Below are 27,953 nucleotides of genomic sequence, written 5' to 3'. Positions count from 1 at the left end.
CTCAGGTGCGGGCGCCGCAGCGTAAGGGGCGGAGCCGGGATCCACCCCTTCGCAGCCCTCATTTAAGACTCGGCGGCGGAGGTGAGAGCATCGTGCCCGAGTTCTGTGAGTAGTAGAGAGATCTTTAGAAGGTGAGGCGTTTTTCTTTTCTTTGGTGCTGCTTCTGCGGCAGTTGCTGCGTTCGGGCTCGTCTTTGGTTGCCGCAGCCTAGCGCTTTGCCACCCTCCTGTTATTGCTGTACTTCACGTCAGTACAACAGTATCACACAGACCGCATAACAGGTCAGCGTCTGTCCTGTTTATGAGCTCGCTTCGTGTGCTAGTAGGCTGCAATGAGGCCTTTGTCCCTTGTGATAAACAGACCCAAATCCCTCAATGTTTCTCGTTGGAAGAAGTATTGTAGCCCTTTGCTCCCTTTTTCGGCCTTCCCCCGGAGCCACTCCGGCAGTATTTCTCCCCCCGAGGCCCGGGCGCGGGACTCCAGCCGGGGCCCTTCGGGGCAGAGCGGAGGGGGACCGTCACCTCCCTCTTCCCGACGCCCTTTCTCTTCTGGCGCGGCCCAAGATGCCGCCGGCATTCCTGGCCGCAAGGGGGTGCCGTTGCGCTCACGTTCAGCTTTTAGTTCGCTAGAACCCTGACCCAAGCGGGACACCGGGCTTCTTTGAACCTCGTAGTGTTCACGTGGGCTTGCTTCTCATATTTGTCTAGATCCCTTTGGATGATATCCCTCCCTTCTATTGTATCAGCAGCACCACCGAGCTCGGTGCCATCAGTGAACATGTCTAGGGTGCGCGCGATTTCTATATTTGCGTTATCGGGTACGAGGTTGAAGAGCACTGCTCCATAGAGCGGGTCTTAGGGGATGCTATTCGTCCCCGTGGGGTAAAGAAAACTGAGACTTGTGTGAGCAGAGTGCATACTGCAGGGTTAATGATTTGAGATGCCAAGAAAGGATGATTTCATCTTTTGTTGTTGTTATTGTTGTTGATGGTGGTGTTGTGTGTTTGGTTTTTTTTTTCTCTGTAAAACAAGTGAAATACTTGGAGTATTGGCATTGCAAACAAGACGGGTTGGAAACCTGTGAGCTTTTGAATATATGACTGTGAGGTTTCTTTTAGTTAAACAATTGCCCCTTCTGGGAGTTGAGCAAATTCTGCCAGTGGCTTCTCTTTGAGAAATGTCAGATTGAACAAGTAGTGGAGATGAGGGTTCAGCAAGTCAGACAGCGACTTGAGGCGTGAGCTTTCTTGTGTGATCATCTCACTTGATCAGAGTTCCATTTAAAACAGAACAGTAAAAAAGCCTGTCAGTCAGACAGTCTCCGCAGCCTTCTTTCCTCACGCGCTGAGCTCAGTCAGAATCCATGGAGTTCCAGTGAGCTTTCGCTAAGCTCTCATTGAGCTTTTGCTAAGCTAGCGAAGTTTGGGGGATCCCATTTCTCAGGAAAGGCTTTGAGAAGGATAAGTGATTCTGCTTCCCTCTGCAGAGTGGTTCTGCCTGACTTATCCAAGGCTTGTGTGTCTAGGTACTGGAGTATAGCAATATATATATATATATAGTGGTATAGATTTATATATAGATTTATATATAGATATCTTTATCTATCTATCTATAGATATATATAGATATATATTTATAGATATATATTTATAGATATCTATAGATACATATAGATATATTGATATATTTAGATAGATAGATACCAGTATATATATACATAGATACCGGTATATATATATATACATCATATATATACACACATATACATATGTACATGTATATATGTATATGTATATGTGTATATATATATATATACATATATAGTATTCATATATATAGCTTGTATCATAAGCAGTAAGATTTGCAAGACTGTCTGGGAACTGCAGAATCCACGTCGGAATCACCGATCCGGCACCTGGGCGAGGAAACCGGGTCTGTCTCGGGAGCACAGGCGGCGGCGATTTACCATAACAACGGGAAGGGCTGGAACCAGGTTCTGCCCCTCTCAGACCTCACTCGAGGGCCTTTTGCCAGCGAGGAAGGATCTCTCGCTCGAGATCCCTGCTTTGTGGAGTTTTTCAGTGAGCCTAGATCTTCAGAGACAGGTAAGCCTTGTTCTTTTTGTTACGTGATCTCACGGCAGTGGTTCCGGTGCTGTTACAAGGATAATAGCTGTAGCCTTTCCTTTGTAGCCTTAATAGTTCTATTTATATGGCTGTATTTTGACGTGTGAAGTAATTAAGAACTTAGAAACTGCTGAGAAGGGTTATATCAGAGAAAGGAATTTAAAAGATCTCCTTCTATTGTCATTGTAGGTTTGATTTCTCTTAAATTGGGTAAAAAAATCCCCTTACTATGACATTATTGCACGGTTTTGAGGGCAGGGATTTATCTTGTCAGCTTGAAAAGTCAATTTGATGCAGAAGGGCTATTACTGTAGATGAGATTTCCCCACGTGAGCGTAGATCCTAGAGAATGTGGGAGCTCCCACACGGCGTGACAAGGGAGGGCGTTTTTCAATCTAGGGAATCAAGAGAGGGGCGTGTTTGGCTGTTTGAGTCTTCATAGCTACAAAACTTACTTTCTGTTCAGCCCTTGTGGGTATTGGTGGTAGAACACACTAATACCGATTCTATGCAGACAGTGTGTTTAGAGAAATGACTTGGTTCGTAGCGGTTTTAGCAGTATTTGATGCTGCGTGGGAGACAATCTGTACTTGTTAGCTATATCTGTATTACTGATTCTGACCTGTTTGCCATTTTGCATGAAGGGGATAGCATCATTAACTGCAGCGGTTTAAGGAAGTCTGATTCAGTAATTAATTGCTATAAGTTCTGCTTTCTAGTTTGCCTTCCTTTTTTTTGCCGTTTCTAACATCCGCTCGCTCCACTGAGCGCACGCATAACAAAAGAGGCGTCTGTGCCGTGTTCTAGTTCTGTATTATCTGAGCATGTAGGGAAGATGCTTGTCGGGCAGGGGGATGCAGAAAGTCAGTCCTACCTCAGCAGACAGCCCTTCCTCCTTGTACCTCTTATTATTGTGATATGTATATATATATCATATTAAAAATAATTTAAAAAAAAAAAAGAAAAAAAGAAAAAAAGAAAAAAAAAGAGAAATCTAAGCACTGACTCAGACCCCTACAAAGGAGAATGCAAGCGTTTGTTAGGATAAATGACGAGGGGAAAGGCCAGCAGAGGGGCACCGGTCATTTGCCTCATGGCTTGCTTCATTTATGGGCAGAGTCCACTCGGGTATTTCTAGGAACAATCAGGGCACCGCAGTGTGTGTGTTAAGTTTGTTTGTTGATGACAGTAAACTAAAGAAGGAAGAGCTGTGGACTCCACCGGGGTAGGAAGGCTTTGCAGATCGATGTTGTCTCAGCATCGGGCCCTATGATAGCAAAGCACGTGCAGTTTGGCAGGAGCAATTCTACTTAAGCGTGCGGAGTGGGATACGAGAGGCCACAGCAGACTCTCAGCAACAGCCAGGGCAGTCAACACTCTGACAGTGAGCAGCAAGGGGCAATAGGGTGTTTTCTCTTTGTGTTTACTAGAAAATTCAGACTTGTAATTGTGATGAGCTTGTTGTTCCTTATAAGCATTTATTAGCTCAGTTAAAGAGACTTCAAGCATTCCTCAGGAAAACATTCCATCATTATGTTTGTTGCGATGATCATTTGCCTTCTAACGTGTTCTTGAGCTATTAATTAGAAATAGCTAGTAATGTACTGCTGTGCTGTTCATATCAATAGGAAAGCAGAATCATTTTTAAGTGAGCTCTGCAAACAGTCATGAATTATCTAACAACTGTTGCACTTCAATGGTAGCAGAAACAGATCATTTATTAAACATGTAGCCAGTACATAACAACTGCAGACTACAGCAGAAAAGATTCAGTCTGTTTATTTTTCTTAACACAGAGGCAGAAGGGAATGCAGTTCCATTTATTTCAGTCGGAACAATGTGATACAATACCACCACCCCCATTTGTATGACAGTTAAGTCTCAGTTAGGGACCAAGGTTCAAAGGAAATCACCGAGTTTCTTGGCAAAGGCTTTCAAGGAGAAGCAGCAGCTAGAGAGTTTCCTAGGGAAAAACCAAGTAAATTCTCAGCAAAGTTAACACTTTTGCTTTCTATGTCAAAGTGTTTTCTCAAGAGCTCAAAGTTCTACTGAATTTAAGGAATGCTTTTAACCATATGTTCAACTGCAGCAATAAGATCACTGGTATCATACTCTGCAGTTTCACTTGCTAAATAAAGCATATCTGATATGTTATAGTTCTGCATTAGTTAATTTGAATTTAAGTCTCAATTTCTGTTTCTACAGGCTATGAAACACAGCAAGCGGGCTTGCTTACAAGGGAACATCTTTGTCACCTTTGCCTTAGTTGAGGTAAACAGCCTAACACCCACCCCAAAGGAATAAGGCTCAAGTCCAGAAGTAGCCAGCACATCTTTTATTGAGGTAAGCGGCATATTACTGTGGGGTTTAATCTTTGTTTTATTCAGGGACAGACAGGCATCCTCTGTACAAAGTGTTGAGCGTGGCTTCTCTTTCCCTCAATTGCATAAGACACCCCACTCACTTCTTAGGACACACAGCACTCACTCTGAGAGACACAACAGCTTTATTGAAAGACCATTTTGAGCCTTTATTTTATTTGTCTCCAAACAAGACAGACATCATGACCTGCTTCTCACATCACAGCCCATCACAGAAGCGAGCTTAGAGATATGCCTGTGGTACACACTGAAATGAGAAGAGAGTTATACCCTGATGTTGCCCTCTACAGTTGGGCTTAAGTATTACTACTTGATTATTACTTAAAGTCATAATTAAAATAATTAAAATAAAAATAAAATAATAAAATAAAAATTATTTTCATTTTAATTATTAAAGTAGTAATACAAAGTAGAAGACTTCTCTTACAAAGCAAGTCCTAGTTCATATTTTGTTTTTGAAATTAAGTTGTCTGCCTACAGATTGCAGTCAGCACACATTTAGGGAAGCACACTTAGAAATACAGAGTTAAACCTCATTAATGCAAAGAGTTTATTTAATTTAATATAAATGTAGAAAAGCAGTCGAGTCAGCCTTGGACTTGACACAAGAGGAGCCATCAGGACCATCTTCTTTATTCTTCCATTTAATTGACTTGCTTTCCTAGAAGAAAAGGCAAAACACTTAGAGAACAAAGTAGCAACTCAACTCCTTCTCAGATATCAAGCTATTTCAATCAATACCATAAACCACCCACAGCATACCCAACACATATACTGCAGGCACACTTCCCCTCCAGCCACTTATCCAAACCCTTTTAAGAAGGCAACCCCCTCTACTTCTCAATTGCCATTTAGTGACTGCATAGAGAAAAGCCCTTTCATCATTCTGGTTTGCCCTAACACTTCATTTTTCTTCTTTTGCAGGACATAGAGCCCAGCTCCTCCAAGCCTCTTCCTTTACATCCCAGGAGCCCTACAAGAATACAACCATCACCGCATAGGAAACAGTCAAGCACACAGGGAAGACAACATCAGCAGAAGCCACCCCACACTCAGGGGAAGCCCCTACAGGAAGAAGGGGCTTCCCCTCCTCACCCCCACTCAGGGGGCCCCTATGTCAGGAGGGGCCCCCACACACCCCCACTCAGGGGGGCCCCTATGCCAGGTGGGGCTCCTCCTCACCCCCACTCAGGGGGCCCCTATGCCAGGTGGGGCCCCCTCACACCCCCACTCAGGGGGCCCCTATGCCAGGTGGGGCCCCCCTCATACCCCCACTCAGGGGGGGCCTTCGCAGGCCCCCTCACCGACAAAAAGACCGACATGAACCCACCATCCCGCCCAAAAATAAAAAAAATATATCTCTTTAGAGATAGTGCAAAACCCGGTGTCTAGCCCCATTACAAAGGGGGAAACTCTGACCGCTCACTCCAAGAGTGAGCAGCCAGAGTTTCCCCCTTACATTCCAAATCATACAAGACTAAAGCAAAGCCCAAACACTTAACTAACAGACAAGAAAAAAAACTAAGACAACACTAAAGTCCTCACAAACAATTAACCAAAGCTAACAAAGTCAACTTAACACCTCAAAAACCAAAAAACAGCCAAGTACTAACAAAACATCTCACTCCTCAAAAAAGAAATTTAAACTACCAAAGAAGAAAACCCTGGAAAAAAAGAACAGCCAAAAACAAAGACAACAACAAAACAAGCCAAGACCTAACAAACACATCCAAAAAATCTCAACAACTAAATTTAAAACAAAAGAAGCAAACTCCACATGTTCAAACAACACTAACTCTGCAAAAAAACACCAGCCAAAACTAACAAAGGCAACACCGCAACTTGCAAAACAAGCCAAGGACTAACAGACCAAATTCATCACAGAAAACTCAAGCAACTAATTCCCCACAAAAAAAAGCCAAGTCCTAACAAACGCACAAACATCTAACTCCTCAACAACGAAATTTAACCAACAACCAAAGCAGCTAACTCCGCATGCTCAAACACTAAATATGCAAAAAAATAGCCAAAACTAAGACAACTGAAAACCACACAATAAAAAAGCCATGTCCTAACAGACTCCAACAAAAAATCTCAGCACTAAAACTAAGAAAACTACTCAAGCAACTAGACTTTCCACACAAAACACGAGCCACAACTAACAAAGACAACTCAACACCCCTAAAAACGCAAAACAAGCCGAGTCCTAACAGACCAACCTCACAACTGCTCTACAAGGAAAACTCAGCAAAACAAAAGCAGAAAACTCTGCACGCTCAACAACACACTTTCCCTAAAAAAAACAGCAGCCAAAACTAACACACAAAACTCAATGCCGCTAAAAACATAAACCAGCCAAGTCCTAAACAGACAAACTACTCACCGAGTGACATTAACCGACCTCTAACAAAACCATCCGCTGACCGATACAAATGCAACTAAGTAGCCACCCCGCAAATGAGACACTGCCAACAATAACACGATCGAGCTAACCCCCGTCAGCTCCAACCCAGAATGAAGCACAAACAGCACAATAAACAGCACTACAAACTCTAGCCTCCAAACCACACGAAAAAGAACACACACCAAAACCAACACAAGTGGCCGATGCTACACGCCTCAACCGAGCTGCCCTGCCTTCCAGACATCAGGCTCCGCACTAACAGAAACCGCACGACAAAAGAACAACGCCAACCTAAGCGAGCCCCTAAACCTGAGCAAAAAAAGCCACCTGACACGCCCCCCTGCCACCGTGCCGATTCCAACGCCCTGCGACAATATTAACAAACATTCCACCATAACCACTAACTGGCTAACCGGCAACAGAAAAACAACCCCCTCACCGCAGTGCTAACCTCCAACCGACCGTCGGCTGAACCCCAAAAAACAGCCCGCTAGACACTATAGCACGACCCTTCTCCTGCCTCTGCCCTCCAGCCACGGCATCACCAGATGCACCAGCTGCACTAGAACCTGACAAAACTAAACAGCTCGAAGACATAGCACCTCACACTACAAAACCCTTACAGGACAACCACACCAATATTTCTTAACCCTAATCCTCTAACAAGTCACACGCCTCGAGGGCACCACTGAAAACGCTCCACCTTTCTCCAAAAAGTGAAAAAGAAACACAGCCCCTACCTGGTGACGCCACATCCTCATCCCGACGGGCTTCCAGGTGGCCGACCTTCTCGTCTGATGGCTCACTCCCCTGCTCCCCTCCGTCCTCCCTGTCGAAGCCGATGCTCCGCTACAGAACGCGATGTGAAAGAAAAATCCTGCTGTTCATCTCCCTTGCCGATGTGAGAGAAAAATCCTGCTGTTCATCTCCCTTGCCGATGTGAAAGAAAAAATCCTGCTGTTCATCTCCCTTGCTTCCGTGGCTTTGTGATGGTTATTCCATTGCGAATGCTGCGGGCCCAACTTGAGTATCCCGGGACCACACGACTCCACAACCTGTCTGGAGAGTGAAAACCTGTAGTTCTGCCGGCCGTCCTTCTCACGTTTCCCAAAAGCTGCGCCGATCGTCTTTACCCTGCAGTCCTCCAGTCCCTTGCAAAAATAAAATGATTCATTGAGTAAAAAACTACCTGAAAAAAAATCACTCACCCCAGCTCCCTTTGTTCAGGTTACTCCCGTCACTTACTCGCAATTGAAGACGAGCTCCGGAGGCCTCGCGCTCCTCCCGGTCTCCTGTCACCTGCACAAAAATTTTAGTGTTAGACTCGCTGACCGAACCTCCTGCAAAGATACATTTCACTTTCCTAACAACTAGCAGGGACGTACAAACCTACAGCTGGAACAAACGACTGAAGTTGAGAAGCTCCTTTTGGATGCGTGCACACCCATTTCCACGCTTCTCGGTCCCGGCCTGCGACGGACGACCCCGGGCAATGAAACCCACGCGGACCGGCCGCTCGAGCCCCGCTCCTCGGCGCTCCCCTCGCTTCCGCGTCCCTCGAGGAACTCTCGCCACAACACCGACTCCGCCGCCTCGTCCCCGGAACGTATTCCTGTAAAATCTGCAAGCTCTCCACGGCAGCGTTCCTGTCCAGCCGCGTCTCCGTGTGGAGAATGAGACGACGCTCCTGAAACTACAGAAAAGGAGAGAATACACGATCCCGTCCCCCTCGCCGAAAGCGGGACGGACCGAAGCGCCCGAAAACGCCGGCCGAAGGGGCGAGGCCGCCCCGGGGTCCCCCTCCGCCCGGGCCCGTCCGGCGGCGGTACCGCACCGGCCCATCCGAAACGCCGGGTCGGAACCCGACCGCCGCGCCTAACTAAAGGCGAGGAAATAGAAGCGGCCGAACGGCGGACCTGCGAGATTACTGCAAAAACAAAACAAAAAAGATATACCTATTAACTCCTAAAGGCTCAAGACTTCCACCGCCTCAGCGATCCCGGCATAAAGGAGTCTCCGCCGCGACCTTCGGTCGATCTGCGAAAAGAAAAAGATTCCGTTTAAGCGGCTCTCGTCGTCGCTTCTTACTCCCGGCGGCACCGAGGCCGCGGGAACGCGGCACCGTCCCGCTTGCTCCGTCGCGACAAAAAGGAAGGACCCGAGAAAGCCGCTGAAAAACTCGGGACGGACCGAGAACGCGGCGGGGCTGCGCTGCGACTCGGAAAACCGAGCGGCGGCTCCCTCCGAAAACGTGACGGCGGCCGGACGGCGACGCCGCGCCGGCTCCGAAAGGCCGGCGGAGCCCAGCAGGGACCCCGCGTCTGCCCCGAACGGAGCGCGGCGAAAGCCCGGCGAGAGCCGGGCGGTCTCCCGCAGGGGGCACCGGATGGCTCCGAAGCGCACCGTCTCCGCGGCTCCAGTTGTAATAGAACGACTTACCGGTCAGGGCCGATCCTCGACGCGAAAGGTCCGGCAGCAGCCTGAAACGGAACGACGAAAAACATCACAATCAAACCCAAAAACACGCCTAAAAAAACAGCCCCACCTACCGCCTTTCGGCCTCACCGACGCGACGACCGGACGAAGAAACGCCACCCGCTCCGGCTCCTCGTAATGCTGATTCTGGTCGGATCCCTCGTGGTTACCGGCGGCCTCAGGCGGAGCTTAAGAGGCGTCAGCGCGGTTCCGCCCCCGAGCTGCCGACGAACCGCAGCCGCTCCCGGGCCGCCGCAGCTGCGACGGGGCGGTCGCGGCCCCGCCTGACGCTCGCCGCCTCGTTAGCGCAGCTGGGGCTCGTTACGGTCGGCCCGGGGCCGTGACGGTTTGACACGTGAACCCGAGATCTGAATTAGGGGCTGAGATGACGTTTCTGTAAATGACAGCTTAGTACGCGCTTCCCCTTCTCGCCTCTTTGACGGATTCATAAATCAATTAAATAATTGTGTCAAATTGGAACGGATCGCTTTGCGTCTCACGAGACACCCTTCCAAAGAACGTCCCCGCCATTAACGGTCTCCAGAGTCCCCTGCTGTCCGCTTTCTGTCTCTACCATGCTTTCTCTTGGCCCTCATCCAAAGAACAAAATAGGAAATAATAATAAGAATAAATTGTTAAATATGGAACAACTTTGTACCTGACTGAGAAAATAGAACTAAAGGTGGAGGTGGAAATATGGGAGCAGGGATGTGGCAGATTCCTGCAGGGGTTAATGATGTGCCTGACAGAATAGCTGATGAAGGGCATTTGCAGCACAGCTTTATGAACGGCTCTGTACGGTGCTTTTCGGGGTTACATTGATGTGACGCATACATGGGTAGGAACACTTTCGGAAAGAGTTCAGTCCTCTCCAAGGACACCGGTACTGTGTAAAGACTTCAGTGATTAAACTCGCTTTGCTTTGCAGTCTTGTTCTTAATTGGAAATCTGGATGTTTTGGGGGTGGCGGGAGGAAACCTTTGCCTGCTGGTTTTCTGACAAAGCCATCAGTTAATGTAGTTGTGAACTACAGTGGTTGGGTACTGGCACATACAACTCCTTGGCTTATAAATGTATAAATAACAGACATCTCTCGCTTTCCAAAGCTACTGCCTGCAAATGGGTGCGTGTGCTCAAAGCGAACATGTCCTGGGTTACAGATTCTGAACGAGAGGCCCAAAGCCGTCACCGCTGGGTTCTTCTCCAACCGCTTCGTGCTCGCAAAACAACAGGCGATGTGAAGCCGCTGGAGCTGCAGCGATTCAAGCGGAATGGGCTCCTCCGGCCTTCTGTAACCTGCTCCATTTTTTTCTGGCCCAGTTCGGTCACTTTTTTTGGGGGAATCTTAAGAATTGCATCATCGCTGAGGCTTGTATTCAGCACGTAGCCGTATGGGTTTTCTGTTTTGGTTTGTTTTGTTTTAGTTTTAAAGTATTGGGTTTATTCTTTGTTCAGCACATACACAAGATTAATGTTGTCTTCTTTCTGTTTATGTGGAAATTATGACCTGGAAGTGACCAACACCACACAGCAGTGACAAATTCCCTGCAGTTACAAAGTAACCACACAAATTGATTTGGTGCTGTGATTGGATTCAGCCATTTTGTATCTCCATCTGCTTTAGTATTTTTGATCCTTTTAAGCTCCTGGTCTTGGTTATTCTGTTCCAAATATATATATATATATATATTCCAAAAACCCATCAGGTTTATGCTGATAACCGCTTTGTTTTACTATTGTTCTCAGTTAGTTCCACCAGATGTACTCTTCTGCAGGTCTGAACTTTTGAACTGAAATGCTAAAACTAAGCAAAAAGTGTAGAGCAGTTTGAAAAGCTGTGAACTTCTCTAGGGCCACTTAGATCCCATCTGTTAAAGGGCAGTTATTCTGCCAGGTTATTCTTACTGTTTCTTATCATTTAGGAATCTATTTCTATTTCTATGACTAAGTCCGCTTATCTTATCCATCCTATGTGTTTTCACGCAGGAAAGTCCGTGGCAGTTCTTGAAACAGCACCTTTTGAAAGGTTTTGCCCGCTACGCTCAGTGTTCCAAAACACAGTTTTCTGAGTAGTGAAAGTCACCATTCATTCCTCCGTAGCGATGAATCCATCTCAGTCCTGAGGTATGTCTATTTCACACATAAGTTAATTTTTATTAACACTGGATTTAAAGCAGAATATTAGTCTGCCAAGTAACTTCCATTTTATTCTATGCATGTATCTATAGTCTGTAATGCATAACATTCTAGTATGTGAAGTCAGATGTTATTTTTTCCTTAGCAATTTTTTTTCCTCCTTTGCTTTTTCTGCTTTTATTAGCAGGGTACTATTTTTCTGAAGACACTGACAGCGGGCGTTATTCAGCGCTCATGGAGAGCCTTCAGTTAACAGGCTTTAGCAGGGGGGTTGGAGCTTGACGGTCCTCGAGGTCCCATCCAACCCAAGCTATCCTACGATTCAGTGTTGTTATTATCTTGTTATCAAGTCATACTTTTCCTCACTGGCTTTTGGAGTTATTTATTTACATGTCAAACAATGTCTCCAATACAGACGGTCACAGCAAAATGACTCAGTGATGACTGTGTGGTAGAGCTATAATATAAGAAAGTAGATTTGTTTACCATACGAAGTGCTAAAGTCTTGAATTTAGTAGTCAAATAATTATATTTAAACGTGATACAGCAGATGGTTTTGCAGCCTGATTTGCCATCTCTTCCAAGGAAAAAGCACATACTGGGAAGTGAGGGTTGTGAATTCAGCTTGTTTCAGAATAATCTGTTTTTTCAGCATTGCTAACTAGCGTTTTATAATGTTTACTAATCATCCGAAATCTGCTTAATACAAGAGTATTTCTGACTCCATAATGTCCTTCTGTTTTTTTGTTTGTTTTTTTTTTTGTTGTTGTTGTTGTTGTTGGTTTCTTTGTTTGTTTGTTTTTGTTTTGTCTTGTTTTTTTCAGCTCGCTTATCTTGATGCAGTGGAAGTGTTTGCTAAATCAGCTGTCTCGAGCACGTTTACCCTTTCTTTTCCCTCCATGTCAAACTCACGATGTCACTCAGATGTCCAAATAATCCACTCTAGACCGTGATTTTCAAGGAGGAAGACACTTGCCAAAGATTGCGGTAGTACTCACCCCTATACTTTAGTGTTTTAATAGTGCATTTCTCTTTAATCTTAATGCATTCAGTCAGTAACTCTTCTTTTCTCATCATTTCAGTAGTTTTTTTCTTCTCCTTTTTCCTATAGGATATATTTTTTCCCACTTGGTGAGTTGATGCCAGCGGAAACATTGTTGGAGTTCAAATGGGAGAGATTGTTTGGCTAAAATCTATCAGTACATTGTAAGTAATCCTGCATCACAAATACATTTGATTATGGTTAGGAGAAATAGCAGCAAAGTAGTTGAGTTTTATTAGTGTTGAAAAATGTGTAAACTTGTCTATTCTCGGTGCTATTTCAGAGAGAATTCTTTCTTTAATATCAGTTTATTTTTATGTGCTTTCACCCATAAGCCAGCTTCTCTGATATTTGAGATGCGACTGCGCATGATTGTGATGGATGTAAATACACGGTACGGCCGATGTCAGAAGATATTTCCAGAGGACACCTGCTCGAGCATGGCCCCCTATATGAAGCCCATAAGGTCACGTCTGGGCTGCTTTTGAAGATGTCTTTGGTAGGGTACTGCACAGCCTGTGACAGTGTTCTGACACCCACACATTAAAGAAGGCTTTCCTGATGTTCAGGGGAAACTGCCTACATTGCAGCTCGTGCTCTTTGCCTCTTGTCCTGTGCTATGTGCTATTAGTGTTACTTCTCTGCGTGACTAGTTAGAGGGACATGCTTATGAGAATACTTAATTTCACTCTCCATTCCTTTTTTCTTTTTATCTTTGACTGAATTGGAATATAGAGGTAATCACTTGAAAGCAGAGCTGCAGTGGAACCACAAAGATAAATTTGATTCTGCTTTCAGAAGTTGTTTTCACGTACTGAAACTTAAGAGCTCTGAAGAGGTAACGGTGCTTAATCTTAGGGGCTGTTTTATGCTCACTAGGGTTTACGTGACTGATACGCAGTGCTGGCAGACGAGCAGGGTGGTACAAGGAATCCGAAAAGGAGCAGAAGCCGATGGTTTGCACCCTTCTCGGGACAGGATGAGGTGGTGCGTTTGTGAATTCAGGCTGCTAGTTAAACTCCAGGAAAAACCATGCTACAGATGAGGAACAACATGAAGGTGACGACAGACTTGCTGGGTTAGGTTTGTCTCAGGGCTGTGCACCTACCCGGGCTCCTTCTCTCTTTATTTTTATGGACAGAATTGAAAGTCTGCACACCGATGAATTCTTTTCTTTGGAAATGATCTGCTTTCCCTCCGCTTTTAATCTGTTGGAGCAAGTTTCTTCTTTTAAGAGGTACAGAAGGCATTCCGTGAGTCTGCATCAAAAAGGCAAAGTTAAAAGGCAGACTCCTCCTGAGGAGAAGCCTGACAGCGCTTCACTCACGTAGGCGGGAATCCTATTATTGAAGATCGAAAAATGCGAATGGACCACGGAGAACTGAAGTGAGCAAACACAGCATTGTATAAAGAGAGTGAAGAGAAAAGCTGAGAAGCACTAAGCCCATATTAAATCTGGCAAACGAACTGCATGACGGACTACAATGCAGTATAAATACCAAGTATAGTTTTCCTAATGTCACACATTCTGGTTGGTTTTTGAATATTTCTGATGTTACAATTTATGGATAAATAACCTAAGTTGTACCACGATAAAATGAAAGAGTGTTTGAGACTAAAAATGGATTATAACTGTCAGATTTTCCACACTTAGCACATCTCTGCCAGACACAGTGCTCTTTGCAGATCACCATTTGCTTTCGGGTGCTAATGTACATATGTGACTTTAAATCTCATTTTTACTTGTGTTCACTTGAGGGATTTGAACGAAGGACCCGAATTAAAAGCAGATCTGTAACACAAAAGATTATTTGTAGAATCATGCAGAATTCTGAACGGCTCTGTGTAACACAAAGCATGCCTTACTCTATTTGTATTCATCTTTCAAACCCTCAGTTTCATGCGGTTTCATTGCATTATTTGTCTCCTTTCTCAGCATCAAGTAATAAACACTAAGCTATTTAAAGCTGCTGTCACTGGAAGTTTTGATTTTTTAAGTGAAAAAGATTTGGTCAGGCAGCTTTTATTCACAAATAAATGTGCTTTTTTTTTTTTTTTTTTTTTTTTTTTTTTTTCTTCTTTAATCCTTAAACTTTTTGTTTTGGTTATGTGATATCCCTTTCTGCTATTTGTGGTGACTCAGCACATGTAATTTGCATCACGCTCAAAGTGCAATCTGTCACTGGAAAATGGGCTCTCAGTTTGTGAGGCTGGCAAAAACGGTGGCCTAAAAAGGCCTCGCAACCCTTTCAGAATGTTACAATAGTTGTTCCACAAAAAGATTTGCTTTTTGTTCTGTGCTCCAGCGTGTCCAGTTATTATAATGGAAAGAGACTTCCCTAAGCATGCTGAGAAAAACATACTCATCTCTAGTAACAGCTTTGCAAGGCACAGCCTGAAATGTTTGTTGTTTGTTGGTTTTTCTTTTTTTCCGGTTAAGACTGCATAATAATATGTATGACTACATAATGTAATACACTTTTTTTCTTTCTTACTTTCTTTCCTTTTTTTTTTTTTTTTTTTTTTCTTTTTTTCCCACTGTGTAACAAGGTTCATTTTCTCTATCAGATGGTCACATGACAACTGACATCCTTTGGTATTTATGGAAAAAGATGGAATATAAATTAAAGTGTGAAGAAGGGCTGTACGGTCCCATCGTTCCTATGTGTGCTATGGGTAAATGAGCTGAGTATCCAAACAACCCAACAGAAGGGCTTTGGTAACTGGAAGTCAAACGTTTCATTCTCAGTGCTTGAACTGATTTTACGTCTGCAATGTCAACCAAAAATCAGAGCTCACCGGTGGTTCTCGAGAGTCTTTTTTATATGGTTTTGAGTGAAACTCTTAAGGAAGTTCCTGGCCTTGGCTTGCGTACCAGATAATTAATATATTGAAGGCTTGTTTCCTGATTTCTTCCTGTACACCTGCTATGCTATGACTATACATAGAGATGTAAGGACATATTAAAATTGGAATTCTGATTCCTCAATAATTTTTCACTTAGAATATTTTGAAATAAAGGTATCTTAGCCCTCATTTCCTTGGTAATAAAAGTGTAATGTGTTGCCAGTCTTCTGTGAGGTACTTCCAGCAGAAAAAGGCGTCTGGCAATTAGAAAAGCGTATCAGATAACAGCGGTTGCTGTAAATACCTAGAACCTAAGCATGTTTTTCATCTGGCAGGTTTCCATGCAGGTCAGCTGTCACTCTTTCATTCATCTTAATATTAGGGCTTCTGCCTGTTAAGCATCCGCTTAGGTACCGATAGCTGCAAAAGGCTGGACGCTTCCTGTCAGAGAGCTGCTGGGGGATACACACATACCTTATAGCATCGGAGCCTTTGGATAGTTTCTACATTTCCTGGGCACTATCTTTGATAGGTATTTGAGGGCAATAGGAATTCCCAGCTCTGCCTATTAAGAGTCACAATGAAATTGAAAATTAGAATGATGAAAGATGACTTTGTGTCCTGCGACAGGGCAATACGATGGATCCGAAGCTTCATTTAGAGTCTGGTTTCGAGCAGAAACCCTTGAGCAGATAATGAATTCTATTATTAAATGCAAACATGTTTCACATGGGCTCAAATGCACTCTGCTATGGGTGAGCATCCAGATTTTGCAGTTGAACGTGGCAGGGTCTGAAAGAACGACCTTCATTTGAGATCTCTATCATCCTCAAGGAAAAAAGAAAAACTAGAAAACAAAACAGAACAAAAAAAAAAAAACAACACAATAAATGTTAATTAAATAGTTAAATTAAAAAAATATAGAGTTAATAAATAAATAGTTAATTAAATAAATAGTTAAATAAATGTTTACTGAATTAATATCTATCCTATAAGTCTGCACTATTTTTTTCCAACCTCTTTTAGCACATGTTCAGTGAAAGCAACATGTTTCACAGGAGACGGTTCAATTGGAAAATAAATTTATTCTATTGGCACGTGAGAGTCAATATGGAAACTATTTACAGTAGACTGAAAGTGATAATGCTGCTGTTAGTGTTGTCTTTAGAAGTTTACGGTTCAAGACATTGAAGATAATTTTACACAGATTCCATTTTAAGAATAGCTTTTAATACTAAAAATACTGAGTTATTATGTATGATCATCCTGCGAGAGTAAACCAAAATCAAAATCTAACGTTTCAGACGTATGCTAAGGAGCTCTTCAAAGAAGGGGCAACTCTGGAATCAGTCTGGGATCCTCTGTACTGCTGAACAGCCCCAATTGTCATTAAATTCTTCTTTGAGGCCTTTCAAGTTAATATTAATGACCTGCTTTACATAGTATATTGCTAAAAAACAAACAAACAAAAAACAAAAACAAAAACAAACTCATTTTAAATAGAAGAGACAGGAATCACACCAATATTTCACAAAGAACTTTCTCAACATTAATTGTCAGGAAATGAGAGAACCAGAGTCTCAGTTCCCAAAGAGAGCTTCGTTTCTCTGCAATAAATCTCTTCTGGCTCTGCTCTGTGCAGTAAAATCCTCTGTGGAAATTTGGGCGTCGGTTGTGGGTTTTCTTACGAATGTTAAGAAACATTTTGACATATTGGCTCAGCGTCCATTTCTATGACAGAGCGGCTCGGGTGGCAACAGAGCTTAAGAATCACGTCGTCGGAACACCTCCGCTGCAGGCAGGGCCGCCACCCGCTCGGCGGAGCCGCCCGGAGCCCCGTCCGACCGGGTGCGGAACGCCTCCGGACGCGGGGCCGTCACGGCTCCTCCGCGCGCCCCGCGCCAGCGCCTCGCCGCCCCGAGTAAGACATTCCTGCCTCCTCAGATGTCACCTAAATGTCCCTTGTGTTAGTTTAAAGCCGTTCTGCCTTATCCTGTCTCTTTCAGGCTGTAACAGAGATGACAAGTCACAGCTGGAAGCGATGACGGAGCACGTGGCGAGAAGGGGCCGGGCCGACCCGGGAGAGCTCAGGTGCGGGCGCCGCAGCGTAAGGGGCGGAGCCGGGATCCACCCCTTCGCAGCCCTCATTTAAGACTCGGCGGCGGAGGTGAGAGCATCGTGCCCGAGTTCTGTGAGTAGTAGAGAGATCTTTAGAAGGTGAGGCGGTTTTCTTTTCTTTGGTGCTGCTTCTGCGACAGTTGCTGCGTTCGGGCTCGTCTTTGGTTGCCGCAGCCTAGCGCTTTGCCACCCTCCTGTTATTGCTGTACTTCACGTCAGTACAACAGTATCACACAGACCGCATAACAGGTCAGCGTCCGTGCTGTTTATGAGCTGGCTTCGAGTGCTAGGAGGCTGCAATGAGGCCTTAGGTCCCCTGTGTTAAACAGATCCCATTCCCTCAATGTTTCTCGTTGGAAGAAGTATTGTAGCCCTTTGCACCCTTTGCGGCCTTCCCCCGGAGCCACTCCGGCAATATTTCTCCCCCCGAGGCCCGGGCGCGGGACTCCAGCCGGGGCCCTTCGGGGCAGAGCGGAGGGGGACCGTCACCTCCCTCTTCCCGACGCCCTTTCTCTTCTGTCGCGGCCCAAGATGCCGCCGGCATTCCTGGCCGCAAGGGGGTGCCGTTGCGCTCACGTTCAGCTTTTAGTCCGCTAGAACCCTGACCCAAGCGGGACATCGGGCTTCTTTGAACCTCGTAGTGTTCACGTGGGCTTGCTTCTCATATTTGTCTAGATCCCTTTGGATGATATCCCTCCCTTCTATTATATCAGCAGCACCACCGAGCTCGGTGCCATCAGAAAACATGTGTAGGGTGCGCACGAATCCAATATTTGCGTTATCGGGTACGAGGCTGAAGAGCATTGCTCCATAGAGCGGGCCTTAGGGGATGCTATTCGTCCCCGTGGGGTAAAGAAAACTGAGACTTGTGTGAGCAGAGTACATACTGCAGTGTTAATGATTTGAGATGCCAAGAAAGGATGATTTCATCTTTTGTTGTTGTTATTGTTGTTGATGGTGGTGTTGTGTGTTTGGTTTTTTTTTTCTCTGTAAAACAAGTGAAATACTTGGAGTATTGGCATTGCAAACAAGACGGGTTGGAAACCTGTGAGCTTTTGAATATATGACTGTGAGGTTTCTTTTAGTTAAACAATTGCCCCTTCTGGGAGTTGAGCAAATTCTGCCAGTGGCTTCTCTTTGAGAAATGTCAGATTGAACAAGTAGTGGAGATGAGGGTTCAGCAAGTCAGACAGCGACTTGAGGTGTGAGCTTTCTTGTGTGATCATCTCACTTGATCAGAGTTCCATTTAAAACAGAACAGTAAAAAAGCCTATCAGTCAGACAGTCTCCGCAGCCTTCTTTCCTCACGCGCTGAGCTCAGTCAGAATCCATGGAGTTCCAGTGAGCTTTCGCTAAGCTCTCATTGAGCTTTTGCTAAGCTAGCGAAGTTTGGGGGATCCCATTTCTCAGGAAAGGCTTTGAGAAGGATAAGTGATTCTGCTTCCCTCTGCAGAGTGGTTCTGCCTGACTTATCCAAGGCTTGTGTGTCTAGGTACTGGAGTATAGCAATATATATATATATATAGTGGTATAGATTTATATATAGATTTATATATAGATATCTTTATCTATCTATCTATAGATATATATAGATATATATTTATAGATATATATTTATAGATATCTATAGATACATATAGATATATTGATATATTTAGATAGATAGATACCAGTATATATATACATAGATACCGGTATATATATATATACATCATATATATACACACATATACATATGTACATGTATATATGTATATGTATATGTGTATATATATATATATACATATATAGTATTCATATATATAGCTTGTATCATAAGCAGTAAGATTTGCAAGACTGTCTGGGAACTGCAGAATCCACGTCGGAATCACCGATCCGGCACCTGGGCGAGGAAACCGGGTCTGTCTCGGGAGCACAGGCGGCGGCGATTTACCATAACAACGGGAAGGGCTGGAACCAGGTTCTGCCCCTCTCAGACCTCACTCGAGGGCCTTTTGCCAGCGAGGAAGGATCTCTCGCTCGAGATCCCTGCTTTGTGGAGTTTTTCAGTGAGCCTAGATCTTCAGAGACAGGTAAGCCTTGTTCTTTTTGTTACGTGATCTCACGGCAGTGGTTCCGGTGCTGTTACAAGGATAATAGCTGTAGCCTTTCCTTTGTAGCCTTAATAGTTCTATTTATATGGCTGGATTTTGGCGTGTGAAGTAATTAAGAACTTAGAAACTGCTGAGAAGGGTTATATCAGAGAAAGGAATTTAAAAGATCTCCTTCTATTGTCATTGTAGGTTTGATTTCTCTTAAATTGGGTAAAAAAATCCCCTTACTATGACATTATTGCACGGTTTTGAGGGCAGGGATTTATCTTGTCAGCTTGAAAAGTCAATTTGATGCAGAAGGGCTATTACTGTAGATGAGATTTCCCCACGTGAGCGTAGATCCTAGAGAATGTGGGAGCTCCCACACGGCGTGACAAGGGAGGGCGTTTTTCAATCTAGGGAATCAAGAGAGGGGCGTGTTTGGCTGTTTGAGTCTTCATAGCTACGAAACTTACTTTCTGTTCAGCCCTTCTGGGTATTGGTGGTAGAACACACTAATACTGATTCTATGCAGACAGTGTATTTAGAGAAATGACTTGGTTCGTAGCGGTTTTAGCAGTATTTGATGTTGCGTGGGAGACAATCTGTACTTGTTAGCTATATCTGTATTACTGATTCTGACCTGTTTGCCATTTTGCATGAATGGGATAGAGTCATTAACTGCAGCGGTTTAAGCAATTCTGATTCAGTAATTAATCGCTATAAGTTCTGCTTTCGAGTTTGCCTTCCTTTATTTTTGCCGTTTCTAACATCAGCTCGCTCCACTGAGCGCACGCATAACAAAAGAGAGGCGTCTGTGCCGTGTTCTAGTTCTGTATTATCTGAGCATGTAGGGAAGATGCTTGTCGGGCAGGGGGATGCAGAAAGTCAGTCCTACCTCAGCAGACAGCCCTTCCTCCTTGTACCTCTTATTATTGTGATATGTATATATTTATCATATTAAAAATAATTTAAAAAGAAAAAAAAAAGAAAAAAAGAAAAAAAAAGAGAAATCTAAGCACTGACTCAGACCCCTACAAAGGAGAATGCAAGCGTTTGTTAGGATAAATGACGAGGGGAAAGGCCAGCAGAGGGGCACCGGTCGTTTGCCTCATGGCTTGCTTCATTTATGGGCAGAGTCAACTCGGGTATTTCTAGGAACAATCAGGGCACCGCAGTGTGTGTGTTAAGTTTATTTGTTGATGACAGTAAACTAAAGAAGGAAGAGCTGTGGACTCCACCGGGGTAGGAAGGCTTTGCAGATCGATGTTGTCTCAGCATTGGGCCCTATGATAGCAAAGCACGTGCAGTTTGGCAGGAGCAATTCTACTTAAGCGTGCGGAGTGGGATACCAGAGGCCACAGCAGACTCTCAGCAACAGCCAGGGCAGTCAACAGTCAGACAGTGAGCAGCAAGGAGCAATAGGGTGTTTTCTCTTTGTGTTTACTAGAAAATTCAGACTTGTAATTGTGATGAGCTTGTTGTTCCTTATAAGCATTTATTAGCTCAGTTAAAGAGACTTCAAGCATTACTCAGGAAAACATTCCATCATTAATGTTTGTTGCGATGATCATTTGCCTTCTAACATGTTCTTGAGCTATTAATTAGAAATAGCTAGTAATGTACTGCTGTGCTGTTCATATCAATAGGAAAGCAGAATCATTTTTAAGTGAGCTCTGCAAACAGTCATGAATTATCTAACAACTGTTGCACTTCAATGGTAGCAGAAACAGATCATTTATTAAACATGTAGCCAGTATATAACAACTGCAGACTACAGCAGAAAAGATTCAGTCTGTTTATTTTTATTAACACAGAGGCAGAAGGGAATGCAGTTTCTTTTATTTCAGTCGGAACAATGTGATACAATACCACCCCACCCTTTTGTATTAGAGTTAAGTCTCAGTTTGGGACCAAGGCTCACAGAAAATCACCAAGTTTCAAGGCAAAGGCTTTCAAAGAGAAGCAGCAGCTAGAGAGTTTCCTCGGGAAAAACCAAGTAAATTGTCAGCAAACTTAACTGTAACACAGAAAGAAGTGTTTTCTCAAGAGCTCAAGGCTTTACTGAATTAAAGGAATACTTCTATCCATATGCTCAACTGCAGCAATAAGACCACTGGTATCATACTCTGCAGTTTTACTTGTCACATAAAGCATATCTGATATGTTATAGTTCTGCATTAGCTTCGTTTGAATTTAAGTCTCAATTTCTGTTTCTACAGGCTACAAAACACAGCAAGTGGGCTTGCTTACAAGGGAACATCTTTGTCACCTTTGCCTTAGTTGAGGTAAACAGCCTAACACCCACCCCAAAGGAATAAGGCTCAAGTCCAGAAGTAGCCAGCACATCTTTTATTGAGGTAAGTGGCATATTACTGTGGGGTTTAATCTTTGTTTTATTCAGGGACAGACAGGCATCCTCTGTACAAAGTGTTGAGCGTGGCTTCTCTTTCCCTCAATTGCATAAGACATCCCACTCACTTCTTAGGACACGCAGCACTCACTCTGAGAGACACAACAGCTTTATTGAAAGACCATTTTGAGCCTTTATTTTATTTATCTCCAAACAAGACAGACATCATAACCTGCTTCTCACATCACAGCCCATCACAGAAGCGAGCTTAGAGATATGCCTGTGGTACACACTGAAATGAGAATAGAGTTATACCCTGATGTTGCCCTCTACAGTTGGGCTTATGTATTACTACTTCATTATTACTTAAAGTAATAATTAAAATAATTAAAATAAAAATAAAATAATAAAATAAAAATTATTTTCATTTTAATTATTAAAGTAGTAATACAAAGTAGAAGACTTCTCTTACAAAGCAAGTCCTAGTTCATATTTTATTCTTGAAATTATTTAACTAAGTTGTCTGCCTACAGATTGCAGTCAGCACACATTTAGGGAAGCACACTTAGAAATACAGAGTTAAACCTCATTAATGCAGGGTTTATTTAATATAAATGTAGAAAAGCAGTCGAGTCAGCCTTGGACTTGACACAAGAGGAACCATCAGGACCATCTTCTTTATTCTTCCATTTAATTGACTTGCTTTCCTAGAAGAAAAGGCAAAACACTTAGTAAGCAAAGTAGCAACTTATACCTGAGAAGGAGTTATCAAGCTATTTCAATCGATACCATAAACCACCCACAGCACACCAGACACATACCCTACAGGCACACTTCCCCTCCAGCCACTTATCCAAACCCTTTTAGAGGGCAACCCCCTCTACTTCTCAATTGCCATTTAGTGACTGCATAGAGAAAAGCCCTTTCATCATTCTGGTTTGCCCTAACACTTCATTTTTCTTCTTTTGCAGGACATAGAGCCCAGCTCCTCCAAGCCTCTTCCTTTACATCCCAGGAGCCCTACAAGAATACAACCATCACCACATAGGAAACAGTCAAGCACACAGGGAAGACAACATCAGCAGAAGCCACCCCACACTCAGGGGAAGCCCCTACAGGAAGAAGGGGCTTCCCCTCCTCACCCCCACTCAGGGGGCCCCTATGTCAGGAGGGGCCCCCACACACCCCCACTCAGGGGGGCCCCTATGCCAGGTGGGGCCCCTCCTCACCCCCACTCAGGGGGCCCCTATGCCAGGTGGGGCCCCCCTCACACCCCCACTCAGGGGGGCCTTCGCAGGCCCCCCCCACCGGCAAAAAGACCGACATGAACCCACCGTCCCGCCCAAAAATAAAAAAAAATATATCTCTTTAGAGATAGTGCAAAACCCGGTGTCTAGCCCCATTACAAAGGGGGAAACTCTGGCCACTCACTCCAAGAGTGAGCAGCCAGAGTTTCCCCCTTACATTCCAAATCATACAAGACAAAAGCAAAGCCCAAACACTTAACTAACAGCCAAGAAAAAACACTAAGAAAACATTAAGTCCTTACAAACAATGAACCAAAACTAACAAAGTCAACTTAACACCTCAAAAACCAAAAAACAGCCAAGTACTAACAAAACATCTCACTCCAAGAAATTTAAACTACCAAAGAAGAAAACTCTGAAAAAAAACAGCCAAAAACAAAGACAAGAACAAAACAAGCCAAGACCTAACAAACACACCAAAAAAACCTCAACAACCAAATTTAAAACAAAAGAAGCAAACTCCGCATGTTCAAACAACACTAACTCTGCAAAAAAAAACACCAGCCAAAACTAACAAAGACAACACCGCAACTTGCAAAACAAGCCAAGGACTAACAGACCAAATTCATCACAGAAAAAACTCAAGCAACTAATTCCCCACAAAAAAAAAAGCCAAGTCCTAACAAACGCACATCAAACATCTAACTCCTCAACAACGAAATTTAACCAACAACCAAAGCAGCTAACTCCCCATGCTCAAACAACACGCTAAATATGCAAAAAAATAGCCAAAACTAAGACAACTAAAAACCACACAATAAAAAAGCCATGTCCTAACAGACTCCAACAAAACACCTCAGCACTAAAACAAAGAAAACTACTCAAGCAACTAGACTTTCCACACAGAACACCAGCCACAACTAACAAAGACAACTCAAGACCTCTAAAACGCAAAACAAGCCGAGTCCTAACAGACCAACCTCACAACTGCTCTACAAGGAAAACTCAGCAAAACAAAAGCAGAAAACTCTGCACGCTCATCAACACAAACTCCTTCTCTAAAAAAAAAGAAAAACCAGCCGCCAAAAGTAACACAGAAAACTCAATGCCGCTAAAAACAGAAAACAGCCAACTCTTAACAAGAAACAACCAACTACTCGCCAAGTGACATTAACCGGCCTCTAACAAAACCATCCGCTGAACGATACAAATGCAACTAAGTAGCCACCCTGCAAACGTGACGCTGCCAACAATAACACATTCGAGCTAACCCAAGTCAACTCCAACCCAGAATGAAGCACAAACAGCACAATAAACAACACTACAAACTCTAGCCTCCAAACCACACGAAAAAGAACACACACCAAAACCTACACAAGTGGCCGATGCTACACCCCTCAACCGAGCTGCCCTGCCTTCCGGACGTCAGGCTCCGCGCTAACTGAAACCGCACGACAAAAGAACAACGCCAACCTACGCGAGCCCCTAAACCTGAGCAAAAAGAGCCACCTGACTCGCCCCCTGCCACCGTGCCGATTCCAACTCCCTGCGGCAATATTAACAAACATTCCACCATAACCACTAACTGTGGCTAACCGGCAACAGAAAAACAACCCCCTCACCGCAGTGCTAACCTCCAACCGACCGTCGGCTGAACCCCAAAAAACAGCCCGCTAGACACTATAGCACGACCCTTCTCCTGCCTCTGCCCTCCAGCCACGGCATCACCAGACGCACCAGCTGCACTAGAACCTGACAAAACTAAACATCTAAGACATAGCACCTCACACTACAAAACCCTTACAGGACAACCACACCAATATTTCTTAACCCTAATCCTCTAACAAGTCACAAGCCACACGCCTCGAGGGCACGACTGAAAACGCTCCACCTTCCTCCAAAAAGTGAAAAAGAAACACAGCCCCTACCTGGTGACGCCGTATCCTCATCCCGACGGGCTTCCGGGTGGCCGACCTTCTCATCTGACGGCTCGTTCCCCTGCTCCCCTCCGTCCTCCCTGTCGAAGCCGATGCTCCGCTACAGAACGCGATGTGAAAGAAAAAATCCTGCTGTTCGGCTCCTTGCCGATGTGAAAGAAAAAATCCTGCTGTTCATCTCCCTTGCCGATGTGAAAGAAAAAATCCTGCTGTTCATCTCCCTTGCTTCCGTGGCTTTGTGATGGTTATTCCATTGCGAATGCTGCGGGCCCAACTTGAGTATCCCGGGACCACACGACTCCACAACCTGTCTGGAGAGTGAAAACCTGTAGTTCTGCCGGCCGTCCTTCTCACGCTTCCCAAAAGCTGCGCCGATCGTCTTTACCCCGCAGTCCTCCAGTCCCTTGCAAAAATAAAATGATTCATTGAGTGAAAAGCTACCTGAAAAATCACTCACCCCAACTCCCTTTGTTCAGGTTACTCCCGTCACTTACTCGCAATTGAAGACGAGCTCCGGAGGCCTCGCGCTCCTCCCGGTCTCCTGTCACCTGCACAAAAATTTTAGTGTTAGACTCGCTGACCGAACCTCCTGCAAAGATACATTTCACTTTCCTGACAACTAGCAGGGACGTACAAACCTACAGCTGGAACAAACGACTGAAGTTGAGAAGCTCCTTTTGGATGCGTGCACGCCCATTTCCACGCTTCTCGGTCCCGGCCTGCGACGGACGACCCCGGGCAATGAAACCCACGCGGACCGGCCGCTCGAGCCCCTCGAGGAACTCTCGCCACAACACCGACTCCGCCGCCTCGTCCCCGGAACGTATTCCTGTAAAATCTGTGAGCCCTCCACGACAGCGTTCCTGTCCAGCCGCGTCTCCGTGTGGAGAATGAGACGACGCTCCTGAAACTACACAGAAAAGGCGAGAACACACGATCCCGTCCCCGAAAGCGAGACGGACCGATGCGCCCAAAAACGCCGGCCGAAGGGGCGAGGCCGCCCCGGGGTCCCTCTCCGCCCGGGCTCGTCCGGCGGCGGTACCGCGCCGGCCCTTCCGAAACGTCGGGTCGGAACCCGACCGCCGCGCCTAACTAAAGGCGAGGAAATAGAAGCGGTCGAACGGCGGACCTGCGAGATTACTACAAAAACAAAACAAAACAGACATACCTGTTAGCCTCTAAAGGCTCAAGGCTTCCACCGCCTCAGCAATTCCGGCATAAAGGAGTCTCCGCCGCGACCCTCGGTCGATCTGCGAAAAAGATTCCGTTTAAGCGGCTCTCGCCGTCGCTTCTTACTCCCGGCGGCACCGAGGCAGCAGGAACGCGGCCCCGTCCCGCTCGCTCCGGCTCGACAAAAAGGAAGGATGCGAGAAAGCCGCTGAAAAACTCGGGACGGACCGAGAACGCGGCGGGGCTGCGCTGCAACTCGGAAAACCGAACGGCGACTCCCTCCGAAAACTTGACGGCGGCCGGACGGCGACGCCGCGCCGGCTCCGAGAAGCTGGGGGAGCCCAGCAGGGACCCCGCGTCTGCCCCGAACGGAGCGCGGCGAAAGCCCGGCGGTCTCCCACCGGGGGCACCGGACGGCTCCGAAGCGCGCCGTCTCCGCGGCTCCGGTTCTAATAGAACGACTCACCGGTCAGGGCCGATCCTCGACGCAGCAAAGATCCGGCAGCAGCCTGAAACAAAACAACGAAAACCATCACAACCAAGCCCAAAAACACGCGTAAAAAAACAGCCCCACCTACCGCCTTTTGGCCTCACCGACGCGACGACCGGACGAAGAGACGCCACCCGCTCCGGCTCCTCGTAATGCTGATTCTGGTCGGATCCCTCGTGGCTACCGGCGGCCTCAGGCGGAGCTTAAGAGGCGTCAGCGCGGTTCCGCCCCCGGGCTGCCGACGAACCGCAGCCGCTCCCGGGCCGCCGCAGCTGTGCCCGGGCGGTCGCGGCCCCGCCTGACGCTCGCCGCCTCGTTAGCGCAGCTGGGGCTCGTTACGGCCGGCCCGGGGCCGTGACAGTTTGACACGTGAGCCCTAGATCTGAATTAGGGGCTGAGATGACGTTTCTGTAAATGACAGCTTAGTACGCGCTTCCCCTTCTCGCCTCTTTGACGGATTCATAAATCAATTAAATAATTGTGTCAAATTGGAACGGATCGCTTTGCGTCTCACGAGACACCCTTCCAAAGAACGTCCCCGGCATTAACGGTCTCCAGAGTCCCCTGCTGTCCGCTTTCTGTCTCTGCCACGCTTTCTCTTGGCCCTCATCCAAAGAACAAAATAGGAAATAATAATAATAACAAATTGTTAAATATGGAACAACTTTGTACCTGACTGAGAAAATAGAACTAAAGGTGGAGGTGGAAATATGGGAGCAGGGATGTGGCAAACTCCTGCAGGGGTTAATGATATGCCTGACAGATTAGCTGATGAAGGACATTTGCAGCACAGCTTTATGAACGGCTCTGTACGGTGCTTTTCGGGGTTACATTGATGTGACGCATACATGGGTAGGAACGCTTTCGGAAAGAGTTCAGTCCTCTCCAAGGACACCGGTACTGTGTAAAGACTTCAGTGATTAAACTTGCTTTGCTTTGCAGTCTTGTTCTTAATTGGAAATCTGGATGTTTTGGGGGTGGCGGTAGGAAACCTTTGCCTGCTGGTTTTCTGGCAAAGCCATCAGTTAATGTAGTTGTGAACTACAGCAATCGGGTACTGGCACATACAACTCCTTGGCTTGTAAATGTATAAATAACAGACATCTCTCGCTTTCCGAACCTACTGCCTGCAAATGGGTGCGTGTGCTCAAAGCGA

The 27,953-nt window shown here is 45.4% G+C and overlaps 3 long non-coding RNA genes across 5 annotated transcripts; 2 read left to right on the top strand and 1 right to left on the bottom strand.

Moving 5' to 3' along the window:
- Window positions 1–34: 34 nt before the first annotated feature.
- Window positions 35–5,904, top strand: LOC140254465 (uncharacterized). The gene is made up of 3 exons (XR_011904226.1): window positions 35–131; window positions 4,331–4,468; window positions 5,431–5,904. It is a non-coding gene; the product is annotated as an uncharacterized lncRNA (long non-coding RNA).
- LOC140254463 (uncharacterized) lies at window positions 4,995–27,394 on the bottom strand. Of its 3 annotated transcripts, none has more exons than XR_011904222.1 (6): window positions 26,774–27,394; window positions 26,306–26,387; window positions 25,776–26,047; window positions 25,632–25,685; window positions 25,129–25,540; window positions 4,995–5,167 (listed from the first exon to the last, which is right to left on the bottom strand). It is a non-coding gene; the product is annotated as an uncharacterized lncRNA (long non-coding RNA). The 3 variants fall into 3 exon arrangements; XR_011904223.1 differs by lacking the exon at window positions 4,995–5,167 and adding an exon at window positions 22,520–22,660; XR_011904224.1 differs by lacking the exon at window positions 4,995–5,167 and adding an exon at window positions 22,851–22,973.
- Window positions 17,513–23,166, top strand: LOC140254464 (uncharacterized). The gene is made up of 3 exons (XR_011904225.1): window positions 17,513–17,627; window positions 21,823–21,960; window positions 22,925–23,166. It is a non-coding gene; the product is annotated as an uncharacterized lncRNA (long non-coding RNA).
- Window positions 27,395–27,953: the final 559 nt, after the last annotated feature.

Source organism: Excalfactoria chinensis, chromosome 6 (assembly GCF_039878825.1).
Source record: "Excalfactoria chinensis isolate bCotChi1 chromosome 6, bCotChi1.hap2, whole genome shotgun sequence".
NCBI classification, from domain to species: domain Eukaryota; kingdom Metazoa; phylum Chordata; class Aves; order Galliformes; family Phasianidae; genus Excalfactoria; species Excalfactoria chinensis.
This window is presented reverse-complemented; position numbering and strand designations above follow the sequence as displayed.